General features: G+C 32.8%; 1 long non-coding RNA gene across 1 annotated transcript; it reads right to left on the bottom strand.

Annotated features, from left to right (window-relative positions):
• Positions 1-6,919: 6,919 nt before the first annotated feature.
• LOC149417861 (uncharacterized) lies at positions 6,920-11,209 on the bottom strand. Its single transcript, XR_016303109.1, has 4 exons — positions 11,022-11,209; positions 10,874-10,933; positions 7,942-7,989; positions 6,920-7,844 (listed from the first exon to the last, which is right to left on the bottom strand). It is a non-coding gene; the product is annotated as an uncharacterized LOC149417861 (long non-coding RNA).
• Positions 11,210-11,944: the final 735 nt, after the last annotated feature.

The raw sequence follows: 11,944 nt of genomic DNA, 5'->3' as shown, positions 1-11,944 counted from the left end.
GCACGACTAAAGCCATTTCAAGCAACGTTTCAATTTTGAATGGTTGTCTTAAATAGGGCCATACTGAGAGTTTATTCCAATCTCGGGCATGCCTTTAGTCGTTGCAAACTGTTTTTTGTTCGTCGGCGATCTGCAGTCATACCTGGCAACGATAACAAGGTTATAGTTAAAACGTTTATCGATCAACCGTGCTACATACCCTGGTCGTTTCTATGACTCGTTCTGGTTCAACAGCTTGACTATAGAACGGTTTGTCGGCTTATGCGTTTCTTCCTTCTTTCAAGATGGATCTTTTCAATACTCATGTTCACTCCTTTTTCTCCTAAAAAATTTCCTCTACACAGAATTCCCAAAGGTGACATCGGCCAGAATTAAAATATTTTTATCTTTTGTGGATTTAATGTAAAATATAATAATACTGATAACAATATTAGTGGACTTTTAAACTCTTGTCTACAAAATGTATTATTTTTATGACACTTGTTTAAAATTATATGCTGATTTATGATGTCTGTAGGAGTTTCAAATACGACTGTGCACTCCACCGAGCGGGTACCAAAGTAGCCAAATTCGTATAGAATACAGGCGTGAAACGAGAAGAGACTCACTTCCAGCTTGTGGACGTGCAATGTATTGGCAAGTGTGTACAGCACTGGAGTGCTGGTTTGTTGCGTTCCCATGGATAGTGGTTTCACGAAAACAAGGACGTCCCAGTACGAAAACCGTCGGCGCGCAGGCAGTTCGGCTCGCGTGGGTTGTTTCACACAATGTGATAAATTCATTAAATTTCAAAGTCAATTTCCCAATTTTTTTTTTTTATTTATTTATTTCTGTACATACATTACAGTGTCTACTAAATATTAACATTTGTATATAATACATAAATTTAGAACTGTTGTTAATATGGTTTTTTTTATGCTGGGTGTGAGGTAGGTTTCAGTAGGTTTCACTGTGGTGGGTAATGTTATATGTTACGTGAACACCTCACTGGGAGAACCTGTGCTGAGGTGTTCACGTGGTTATGATTAAATGGTACATGTATTTATGTGTATTGGTTAAATTTTCTTATATAAATGTAAGTTGGGATTTTAATTTTTTTTAATGGTTATTGTACATTGTTATTTAAAGATACGGAAAAAATATTTTTGTATTAAGTGGATATCTTGTTTTTTGATCCAGGCTGTGATCAGTTTTTTGTGAATGTTTGTGTATGTATTTCCCGTTAGTAGTAGTTTCAGAGTGGTGGGCATACAATTAAAAAGTTTCGTAGCGTAATACTGGAAGTGTCTTTGTCCGTGTGTGGTGTATGTTATCGGTATGTTCAGGGTATTGGTAAGTATTGTAATGGTTCTTTTGAAATTATCATAATATGTCATTATTGGCCAGTTTTACATATATTAAATAGTAATAGAACTTGAATAGAACATTCATAGAACTTTAAAATTAATTTTGAAATTTGATGAATTGTCAAAGACCATCTAATGACAGTGAATAACCACTAGCTAACTAACTTACTAACCATCACGCCGTTTCCCCGCAGGGGTAGGCAAACAACTCGGTCTTGACACCCAAATTCATACTCTTCTATTATTCTGACTCTTGACATGGCCTGACTCGAGGCGACCTCGACTTCTGGTACCATTCGCATTCGAATCATATATTCTCCTTACACTCCTTTCTTCGCTCATTCGACAATGTTTAGTTATTTAATTATTTATTTATTAATTATTCACGCAATATTGAGTGCATATTACATAACATAATAGGCCGAGTACAAACAATATAAGCAGTTACAATTATCATGTAGAAATTATCTTTGGTCGATGGGTACAATACAAGTTATCGTTGAGAGTTTGTTGTTGTTCTTTATACTTCAGCAACAACATAGACATTCTCTTGCTCTGCTACTTGCTCTGTGACTTCAATGTTCATAATGAACTATGGTTGAAGTTCTTGGGCCAAAAAAACTCGGCCGGTATATCAAAACAAGGACTAAGCCAACTCGTAGAATCTCTGACCAGAATACCTGACGTCCCATCACATCGAGCAGACTTTGTTGAAAATTGCTCCGAGTTTCAAACCAATTATAATTTAAAGGAGTTACTGATTTTGAATACAGGTGGCGCTAGTTTACACCTTCTTTAAAGGCAGCCAAATTATGTTATTAGGGAACTCACTTCTCTTCGATAGTTTCTAGCTAAAGGAACCCAAAGTGACAATTATATTTCGCTCTCCGTTGGTGGAGTGATCTCCACAGATTGTCGGTAGCAATATAAACTTTGGAAAAAACAACAATAAATTCGGTGTAATTTCAACTTCCACAAAGTGTTTTATTTAAAGAGGAATCTACCCTTTTGTTCTTAAGCCTAATTTAAAACAGACTTGTTCTATCTGTTTCTCACTAATGAACCACTTGTGTACAGAGTGAAGGTTACAAAGCATTTAGGATCCTCCGAGCAGTGCCTAATTACCACCTCTGTCTCATTCTCCATGAAAATTGCACTACAGAGTAGCAAAATGGGACGGCATACCGTCATTTTCAGCGCCTTTACTTAGTGCGTTCTGCTTTAGCTCCGAGGACTCATCAATGTGTGCACGCGAGGTGGGAGGGGTAGTGACATCTGCGATGGATTGCTACATTCCCTTCTCCGTCAAAGTGCACAAACCCGTGGCTTGACCATTGCTGTGCTAAAGCGGTCAGACTCAAAAACACGACTTATATTGCACTCTAAAAAATTGGCTCCTTGTAAAAGCTTTTAGCTGGATAAGCAATGCATAAATCTTTCCATGAACTATTTTATGTCAGTTTCTATTTTACGTTTCAATTATTACGGTTTTCACATACACGGTCATTTATCAATTGAATAAAATTTTCATCACGTTTTTTAGTAAGTGTGTATATATTTAATTTATAAAAGAAAGAAAAAGTATTAGCTTACGTTCGAAATATAACTATTATGTTCGAAGTGAAAGATAAATTCGGCTCCCTGCAATGTCGCTAAGTACCTATAATGCGCCAATGGCCAATAAAATCTGAAATATGAAATACGAGTATATGTTACTTTTTATTACATATGAAATCTAATTGTGCGACTGCTATGTGCATATTTAATTAAAATACACAATATGGAAATCCCTTACCCGCTGAGATTTTAAAATATCGAAGGTTTTCATAAATATTTAAATATTGCTTACCTGAAAGCCATAAGACGCGTTAATATAATCAAAGTTATCGGCCAGTTTGTAATAAATGGACGTAAGTCTGTTTATTGTTTCATTGCAATTGGCAGAGTTATTTTTTCTACGTAAATACCAGTTCATTTCACTCTAAATTTTGGTGGAACCCATGTTTAGAGGAAGAAGTCCACATTGGCTTCTTGGATTCTCAAACTTTTGGAACAGATACAGAGAAACAATAGCTCGCAATCGAAATGTGAGAATCCAAATATCCAACACGTATTGAAACACGAGAAAATCCATTACAAACATAGAGACATACATTGCACTCTTACTAATGATTATTTCACCAAACCATGTTTAAGCATCTTTTACTATAACTGAGCTCACATGAGAAAACAAAAGTAACATTATCAGGACCACATTAGTACGCATCTTCACAAAACACTCAAAAGGAAGATCAAGAAGTTTATCAATACATTCTACAGGATTTTCCAATAAGAGGTGTGATTTTGATATTCAAAGAGCTATCGAGAGATGATTAATGATTTTTTATGGCCGGAATTAGATTGTATTGATTTGGACAACGTTTACTTTCAACAAGACCACAACGTTTACCACACAAGCAACGACACCATTGATATTTTACGGGAAAAGTTTCCGGACCGTGTTGTCTCTCGAAGAGGTGACTGTTGATCACAATTGATCACAATTGGCCACCGAGATCTTGTGATTTAACACCTTGTGACTTCTTTTTTTGGACCACGTGGAAGAAAAAGTCTACGCCAACAGCCCAGCGTCAATTCAAGACCTCAAATATGGAATTCGTGAGGCTATCGAGGACATAAGGCAGCCACTCTGCGATTTGGTTATGGAAATTTTCATAATTATTTTTATATTTCATAAAAAGGATATGGTCCTGTAGGCGTGGTCGTGGTGGTCATTTGACTAATGTTATTTTTCACTATTAACGGAATACCTTCTTCTTTATAATGAAATAAACATTTGATCATTTATTTTAAAAAATGGCATTTTTCTTTGTATATCAAAATAATACCTCTTATTGGAAAACCCTATATATTGTTCAGATATCTCTCGGTGTATGGCGTGGCGAAAAACAGTGAAAAAACTATTGAATAAATTGTTGAAAACACTGATATGGTATAAGTTAAATGATCGATGATACTAGCTACATTCAAGTCGTAATTCGAGTTGAATTTTAATTTTATTATAAACATAAACAACGTGATTATAAAGCATAAAAGACACCAAGAGTAGGCTTTACTTTCCACTGTTCCTGGGGCAATTTTAAAGATTTTATAGACTTTTTATCAATGCCGAAAATGAATCCCATAAAACTCACTGGTTTAAGCACATAGTGTATGTTCAGTTCAATGGATTGAACATGCTTCGAGTTATATTCCACGAAAACCATTATGTCTGTCTTTAGGAAAATAAGTAACCAATCCAGATAACGTTTTTGTCATTAAATAAAATATCGAATAGACATTGTTTGAATGTGTGTGACCTTGTCATTATTTTAATACTATAAAAAATATAATAAATCTACCGTTATAGCTTATCGCACAGAAAGAGGGTTGGTCAAAACACAGCTTTTTCATTACATTACTCGAATCAAAGAACTACTCGTAAGCTGATAAATTTCCACAACAAGAATATTGTCCAATAAATATTTAAAAAATATAATAAATTTTATCATGTATTTAGTAATGAAACAGACAATAAAGTAAGTCGGGGATTGATATTCCATTTATTTATTTATTGCATCTCACTATACATACATAAATAATGTTTTTTTCTCATAAAAATCAAACTCACTAGGAATAAACCTGTACGGAGGTTAACAATTTCCATTAGAGTGATGCAAATATTGAGTAATCACAAACATAAAGAAATACGAAACAAACACAAAATATTTCAAAAAGAAAGAAAACAAGGTATTAGGTGTGTAATTTGTCAATATATTGTAAAATATTTGAACCATAACTAATAATTAATCATTATTCACAAGAAGAGACAAAGTACATAATAAAGACAGTTCTGGTGACGTTCAGTTTTTAGCAAATGGGACTTAAAATAAAATAAAATAAAATCTTATTATTTAAGAATCGACAAGGATGAAAAAATATTAAGACAATCGTCTGTCAATACAAACATCTTAATTAACTTTTTAAATTTAACTAAGGAATTGGTAAACTTAATAAGATTTGAAACATTTCCGTGACTGTTTGATAATTTTCTTTAATTATTATTTTTTCATCTTTATTATTTATTCTTAATTATTTATTTTTTCATCTTCTTCCTGAGCCTTTTCTGATCCGGAATTGATGATAGTCCTAGAGATACAATCTAGCTGAATTAAATAGTAATAACAAAGTATTAAATTAAAGTGATTTGTTTTTGGGGTATGTTAAGTAGCATAATTGGCAAGGTAATATGGGTAGGGTTGTTATTAATTTAGCAACTAGACCTCAGGGACGGTCTAGATTTTAAAGTGCTAGCTAAAGCTTCGTTGAAAGAAATAAATAAATTTTGTAAGAAATTTTAATTTTATATACGACAAATTTGTATTCCGACATAAATCGGTCGTTTGTGATACACATTTACGCCCATCAAAATGCTTTTGTCAATTATTTTATATTTCATCATATTCATCCATTAACCTACAAATAATTACGTTTGCTTCACTGAAAGAAATTTTTAGGTACTATTTACAAAATTTTCAGTAATTATCTACTTAACAGTTTAGTTGCTGTGGTGACTGCCGAACTTTTAGCTACTGTTTGCTAAACAGCAGTTTATTTATGACAGCTTGACGATTCAGACATTCTTGCTAAACTAATCGGTTGAGACAGCTTTGTGTTTAGTTGTGTTACCTAAACTGTATTTATGACAGCTTAACGATTCAGACATTCTAGCTAAACTAATCGGTTGAGACAGCTTTCTGTGTTAAGTTGTGTTACCTAAACTGTATTTATGACAGCTTAACGATTCAGATATTCTAGCTGAACTAATCGGTTGAGACAGCTTTGTGTTTAGTTGTGTTACCTAAACTGTATTTATGACAGCTAACGATTCGAATATTCTAGCTAAACTAATCGGTTGAGACAGCTTTCTGTATTTAGTTGTGTTACCTAAACTAAAAAATATATACCTAAACCATTTTGTAGTGTTTGGTTAGAAAAACATAACTGTTTAGATGTAGTAACCTTATTATTTAGTTAATATTCCGAAATGGTTAGGTTGATTAATTAAACTTCGGTTAGAATAGCCCTTCCGATATAGGTGTTTTAGCTCTCTACTGCTAGCTAGCTTTAGGTACTGTAGCTTAGCTTTTTGGTTAGATTATCTGTATTAAATAGGAAGTGCAGTTTTGCAGTTTAGCTGAAAACAATACAGGGTGTAAATGTAACCACCATCAACTCCAAGAATTGATTCAGAATCATGGGTTAAATACTATGAGTTGCAGGTAGTTTATTACAACCCTTTTGAGAGATAAAACCTAAATAAATAAATATTATGTTTTGTAAGACTAGAATGTACTTATTAAAAACCTCATTCACATAAAATTTATTTTGTTAAGAATCGTCTCTCAAAATATTATTTCCAGCTACCAGCAAAGTCTCAAAAAAGAAAACACGTTTGATCATATACACATTTATATTATCATTTTTTATAATAATTTTTTCTTATATATAGTAAAAGTAGTTTGTATCCTGATTTGGCACATTCTTTTCGGCGCTGCCTGTATGTGTCTTTGTGCTTTTCTACGACAGTATTGAATGTTAAAATTTCTCTGTTTATCAGAAAAATGAAAAACTTTGTTACATGTTGTGAAGTATTTTTATTTTATTTCACTAATATGACAGAAACAAGAAACACAAATAAATTTATAAGCACAAAACACATTTTAAATGTAAACCAAGTCTGCGAACGAATCTTTATCTGGTTTAAATATTCATTTGAGTCGCTAATATTGTTCTAAATGATTAAATATTTCAATTTGAGGTTTTAGTCATAAATTTATTCAAAAAATAATATGAATACAGCATTCATGAGCACAAAACACATTTTAAGTGTGTACCAAGTCTGCGAATGAATTTTGAACCTCAGTTAGCACGTTGAAGTTAATATGAGGAAATATACTCATCTCATGAAACATTAAAATGCAGTATTTTTTAATATCCGGCATAGATACTGCTGTTTTTTTTAAATTTTCAAATAAATTTTGAATAATTCCCGGTTTTAGAGATACTGAAGCTAATTCATTTTTCAGGGTCAAAGGCGAAGGAAATGCAAAAATTTTAGATAAGAATCGATAACATTTTGGTCCTTCCTTATATACAGCAAGTGCCAAAGATTTATCCGCGCGACTATATCTTCGACCCTTTTTTTGACCGGGCTAAGCTTTGATTGTGATAAAATGAATTTAGAGAGAACGAGATTTAAGCTTGAAAGAGAATCTTCCAAGCAGGTTCTATTTCTGTAACGAGTTGCCATAGAGAGGCGTTTCTTTAAATAACGATTTTTACGCCGGACATACCGCAGCTTCCGCTTGGTACCTAAAATCTCCAAACGCATTTTCTTCTTCCTGGGAGAAAGAGCTGCGGTTGACCCAATGTAACCTTATATGCTCTTCCTTTTACCTGGAAAACACACAATATTTCAAGCTAATTATTACATTATTCAAACAAAAGGAAAAAAATAATGATTGTAAAACAAAAAAACTATAAATATTCTTACGCAGGGAAGAAACGTTTTTCCGCGTGGCTGAATTACTGCCGCTGATGTCTGGAAAAAAAAATTATCTTAGTGGAAAGGAAGAAACGATCAGCATATTGGATGATCAAAATTTTGAATATCGTCGGCTTAGAGTGTAAACCTGCTAACGGCCAAATAGGTAACTTTACAGGAGAGACAAAAAACGTTCTAAAAAAAAAATTAATTAATTTTAAGAAACGGTTCTAATACAGTATTGTGTATTTTTTTATTCTTTATAATATAAATCAAAAGAAGAGTTAATAAATTCAATATTTATTTAATAATTAACACATTAAAATAAAAAATAAAACATTTTTTAACTTATTTCCACTTGTTTATTTTACCAGTACCGGTTTCGTCCTATTATGGACATCTTCAAAAAAAAGATGTCCATAATAGGACGAAACCGGTACTGGTAAAATAAAATAAAAGTTAAAAAATGTTTTATTTTTTATTTAAATACTATACAGGGTGTCCGGAAACTCGTAGTACAAGCGGGAAACTGGTGAATCTACATCACATTTGGAGTCGATTTTGTAGTATATTTTTTTTTTATTTGAGTTTTCGTTATCGAGTAAATCGAGTTTGAAGTAGATTTTTTTTTTTTTTTTTTTTAATCAAATTCTTATAAATTATTACTGAAGATCAAAGTACCCAACTAATTAAAACTATTTGAAAGTAAAACAAATGAAGAAACTCGGATTTGAAGCATTATTTTGAAATCACCCTTCATTTAACCCGGTGTAATCATAAAATATTTCTGCTCTGCAGGGTTAAAACATCTGTTATTCAACCCTAAACACCAGAAAAAACTTTAACCCTAAAATAGCCGAAAAATATTTTTTTTTGGTTTTTTTTTTTTTTTTTGAAAATGCTCAAATCAAAAAACTTTATGTTTTTTTGGGTTCCCCATGTGGTGTAGATTCTCCAGTTTCCCGCTTGTACTACGAGTTTCCGGACACCGTGTATAATTCCACCACGTATAACAGTGTAATAAATAAACTCATAATTAACACATTTGTGATATAACAGGTTTTCGTAGTGCAGTAACATTATTAATAAAGGATTTGGCAGTTTTTCACTCTTAATATTAAACTACTTCATTTTTTTTAAAATTAAAAGTAATGTTTCTAAATACAACGTTTTGTTAATATAGATTAGGAACACCTTTTTTGGTCTCAATATTATAATATTGATAGATTCTATAACTTTGGAAAATTATCACGTAATTTAATTCTAAAACTAAATGCTCTATTATAATAGCTTCTCAATAACAAAATTTCTCTCTTATCAAAAAAATATTGAACTCTTTATATTTTACTCTCTAACATAAAGTAACAGTTACACGTTGAAAGTTTGTAACCTGAATATTTCTAAAATAAAATCAAAATAAATCACATTACACACCAGTCAGTCTCAATTATTACTAATACGAGTAGTGACTAGTCATGAAGTAAATTATCATAATAATAACGATAGTCTTCAGGTAAAATGCTTTTTAAATATTGCAAGTCTTCAAACTTCCTTTTTGTAATTTTTATTTTTGTTTGAAAGTGATTTCTAAGGGAATCAAAAGGCTATGCAATTACAGTCGGTGATTTTCTTTGTGGTAGTATTTTTCATACATCAGTGAATCTCAATTTAAAAAATACGTCACCGTTTGGAGTGTACTGAAGACCTCTAATATCAGTAACTTTAGCGTCATCTTTACCACGTCCAGGACGAATGCTTTTTAAAAAATTTACTTCATCAAAGCTTTTGAAAAAAGTGTCGTTTAAGTAAGTTACATCATAAGGTCTAGGGTTTTTCCTTGCCGACCTGCAAATAGATATATATTCCGCAGGAACATTGATGTTTTTAATTTTTCGAAGAAAACTTCTTCGGAAAGGTTTTCACTTTGTGATGGCATTATTTATTTTAGTAAAAAGACAAATAACTTTGTTTACATCACTTTATTTGTACACAATCAACATGTTTCGTGAACAATGTTCACTTCTTCAGGATCAAACGTATACGTATACGTTTGATCCTGAAGAAGTGTACATTGTTCACGAAACATGTTGATTGTGTACAACTAAAGTGATGTAAACAAAGTTATTTGTCTTTTTATTAAAATTGATGTTTTAGTCCATCTGTATGTGCCCAACTTCTAGAAACTTTTGTTTTATGATTATGTTGTGGTTTATAGCAGACAATAGCAATGCATTAGACGTTACACAATTCATGTTTTGATACGTGCAACCATCGCTATAAACAATGATTTTATTTGGTTTTGCTTGTTCATTTTGTCGTAAAACCTTGTTCTCAATTAAACTGACCCATATATTTGCAAACTCTTTCAAATTTAAACCTCCTTCGGTTTCATTCCATAATTAGCAATTGCCATCTTTGTTCTTTAAATTAAGGCAAGATTGTGTATTTGGAGCTTTGTTCTATAGTATAAACTACTCTTTTTTTTATTTGGGAGCCATCAGAACCGCCTGCAAGTCAACCGTTAACACACTTTCTTCAGCTTTATCTTCTTCTTTTTCTGCTCGAGCTTCTTCTTTTTAAAAAAAATACGTACCTTTGCAATATCTCAATCCTCGAACCTCCGTTTGCACAAGTAACACCGAATTATGTCATTATTTGTAAGAGCACGCGTGCTGTCATCGAAAACTCTATACAGAAAGGCGGTTAAGATGGACTTAGCAGCAGACTTTTGACGCAATGGATTTGGCAGTTTTACTTATCACGCGTTTTTGTCAATTTAAAGCCAAAACTGACACTAGCTGTTTTTCCTGGCTTGTGTATTTTTTTTCTCTTTTGAATGGTATAATAAACGTAAAAACAGTCAAAATGGATTTAGCAGCTTTACACTTTAAGCCGACGATATTATTCCTTATCAAGTAACATAGAACAGATGTAATCTTACCTACCGTGATCCTTTTGACAGGAGGAACCAAACTGCTGGTACCCGGTAAGATATTAAGCTCTGGAATAAACATATTTATCGGGTTAACCAACGTCTGTGAACACATAGCATATTATTCCTTTTCAAGTAAAATAGAACAGATTTATACCTCTGCAATTCTGCATGATCCTTTTTGATAGGATTTATATTTTCCATGATGTAATTATGGTCTTTGAAGACATCGCACCGTCCTGGCGGAACACAACTTCAATTAGCTTAACACTTTAGCTAACTCATTTTTTTCAGTGCGTGTTTCCGTTTAGCGACTGAATTACTGCAGCTGGGTCCCACAGGAACAGGAACACTGATGTCTGAAAACAAAATGATCTTAGTGGTCAAAGAAAAGAAAGAAAAGATCTGCATATTGGATAACAAGTAACATAGAACAGATTTTTACCTTTATAATCTTCCATGATCTTTTTGGCAGAAGGAACCACACCGCTGAAACCCGGTAAGATGTTATCAAGCTTTGAAATAAACATATTTATCGGGTTAACCAAAGTTCGTGAACTAAAAATATCATATTGCAAGTAATTATGGTCTTTTATGACATCACATCGTCCTGATGGAAAACGGATGGGGTCTAAAAATAAATTCAATTCTTAGGTGAAATTAAGTTACACATTGCATGGAACACTGGAGACAAACAAAGGGATATTCACACCTGTATTTTCGTCATAACGGGTGCGATACTGTCTTAAATCTGGATAAATTCCAATGCCGGGTAGATTTAAAGTGGCAGTGCAGAACTTGCAGAACTTGAAACGCAGCGATCCATTTGGCTTTTGGTTTTTAATGGAGAAATGGCAGCCGCTAACTAACGCATATCTCGCAATTATAGGGTAGGATACGTATTCGATTCTATCAATTCACCAGGCCCATTTACCCTCATATACTCCGGTCACTACAGCCTTTCACACAACACGGCTTGATAACTTTATCCACTTTATCTTCAGACATTTTAACAACACAAAACACGCAAAAATCTGAACTGTCAAGATGTCAAGATGGCGTCACGTGCGGTGACGGGGG

The sequence above is a fragment of the Hesperophylax consimilis genome, chromosome 14, assembly GCF_061612785.1.
Source record: "Hesperophylax consimilis isolate HC1 chromosome 14, BYU_Hcon_1.0, whole genome shotgun sequence".
Taxonomy (NCBI): Eukaryota; Metazoa; Arthropoda; class Insecta; order Trichoptera; family Limnephilidae; genus Hesperophylax; species Hesperophylax consimilis.
Note: the sequence above shows the minus strand (reverse complement) of the source record. Positions and strands in the feature narration are given on the sequence as shown.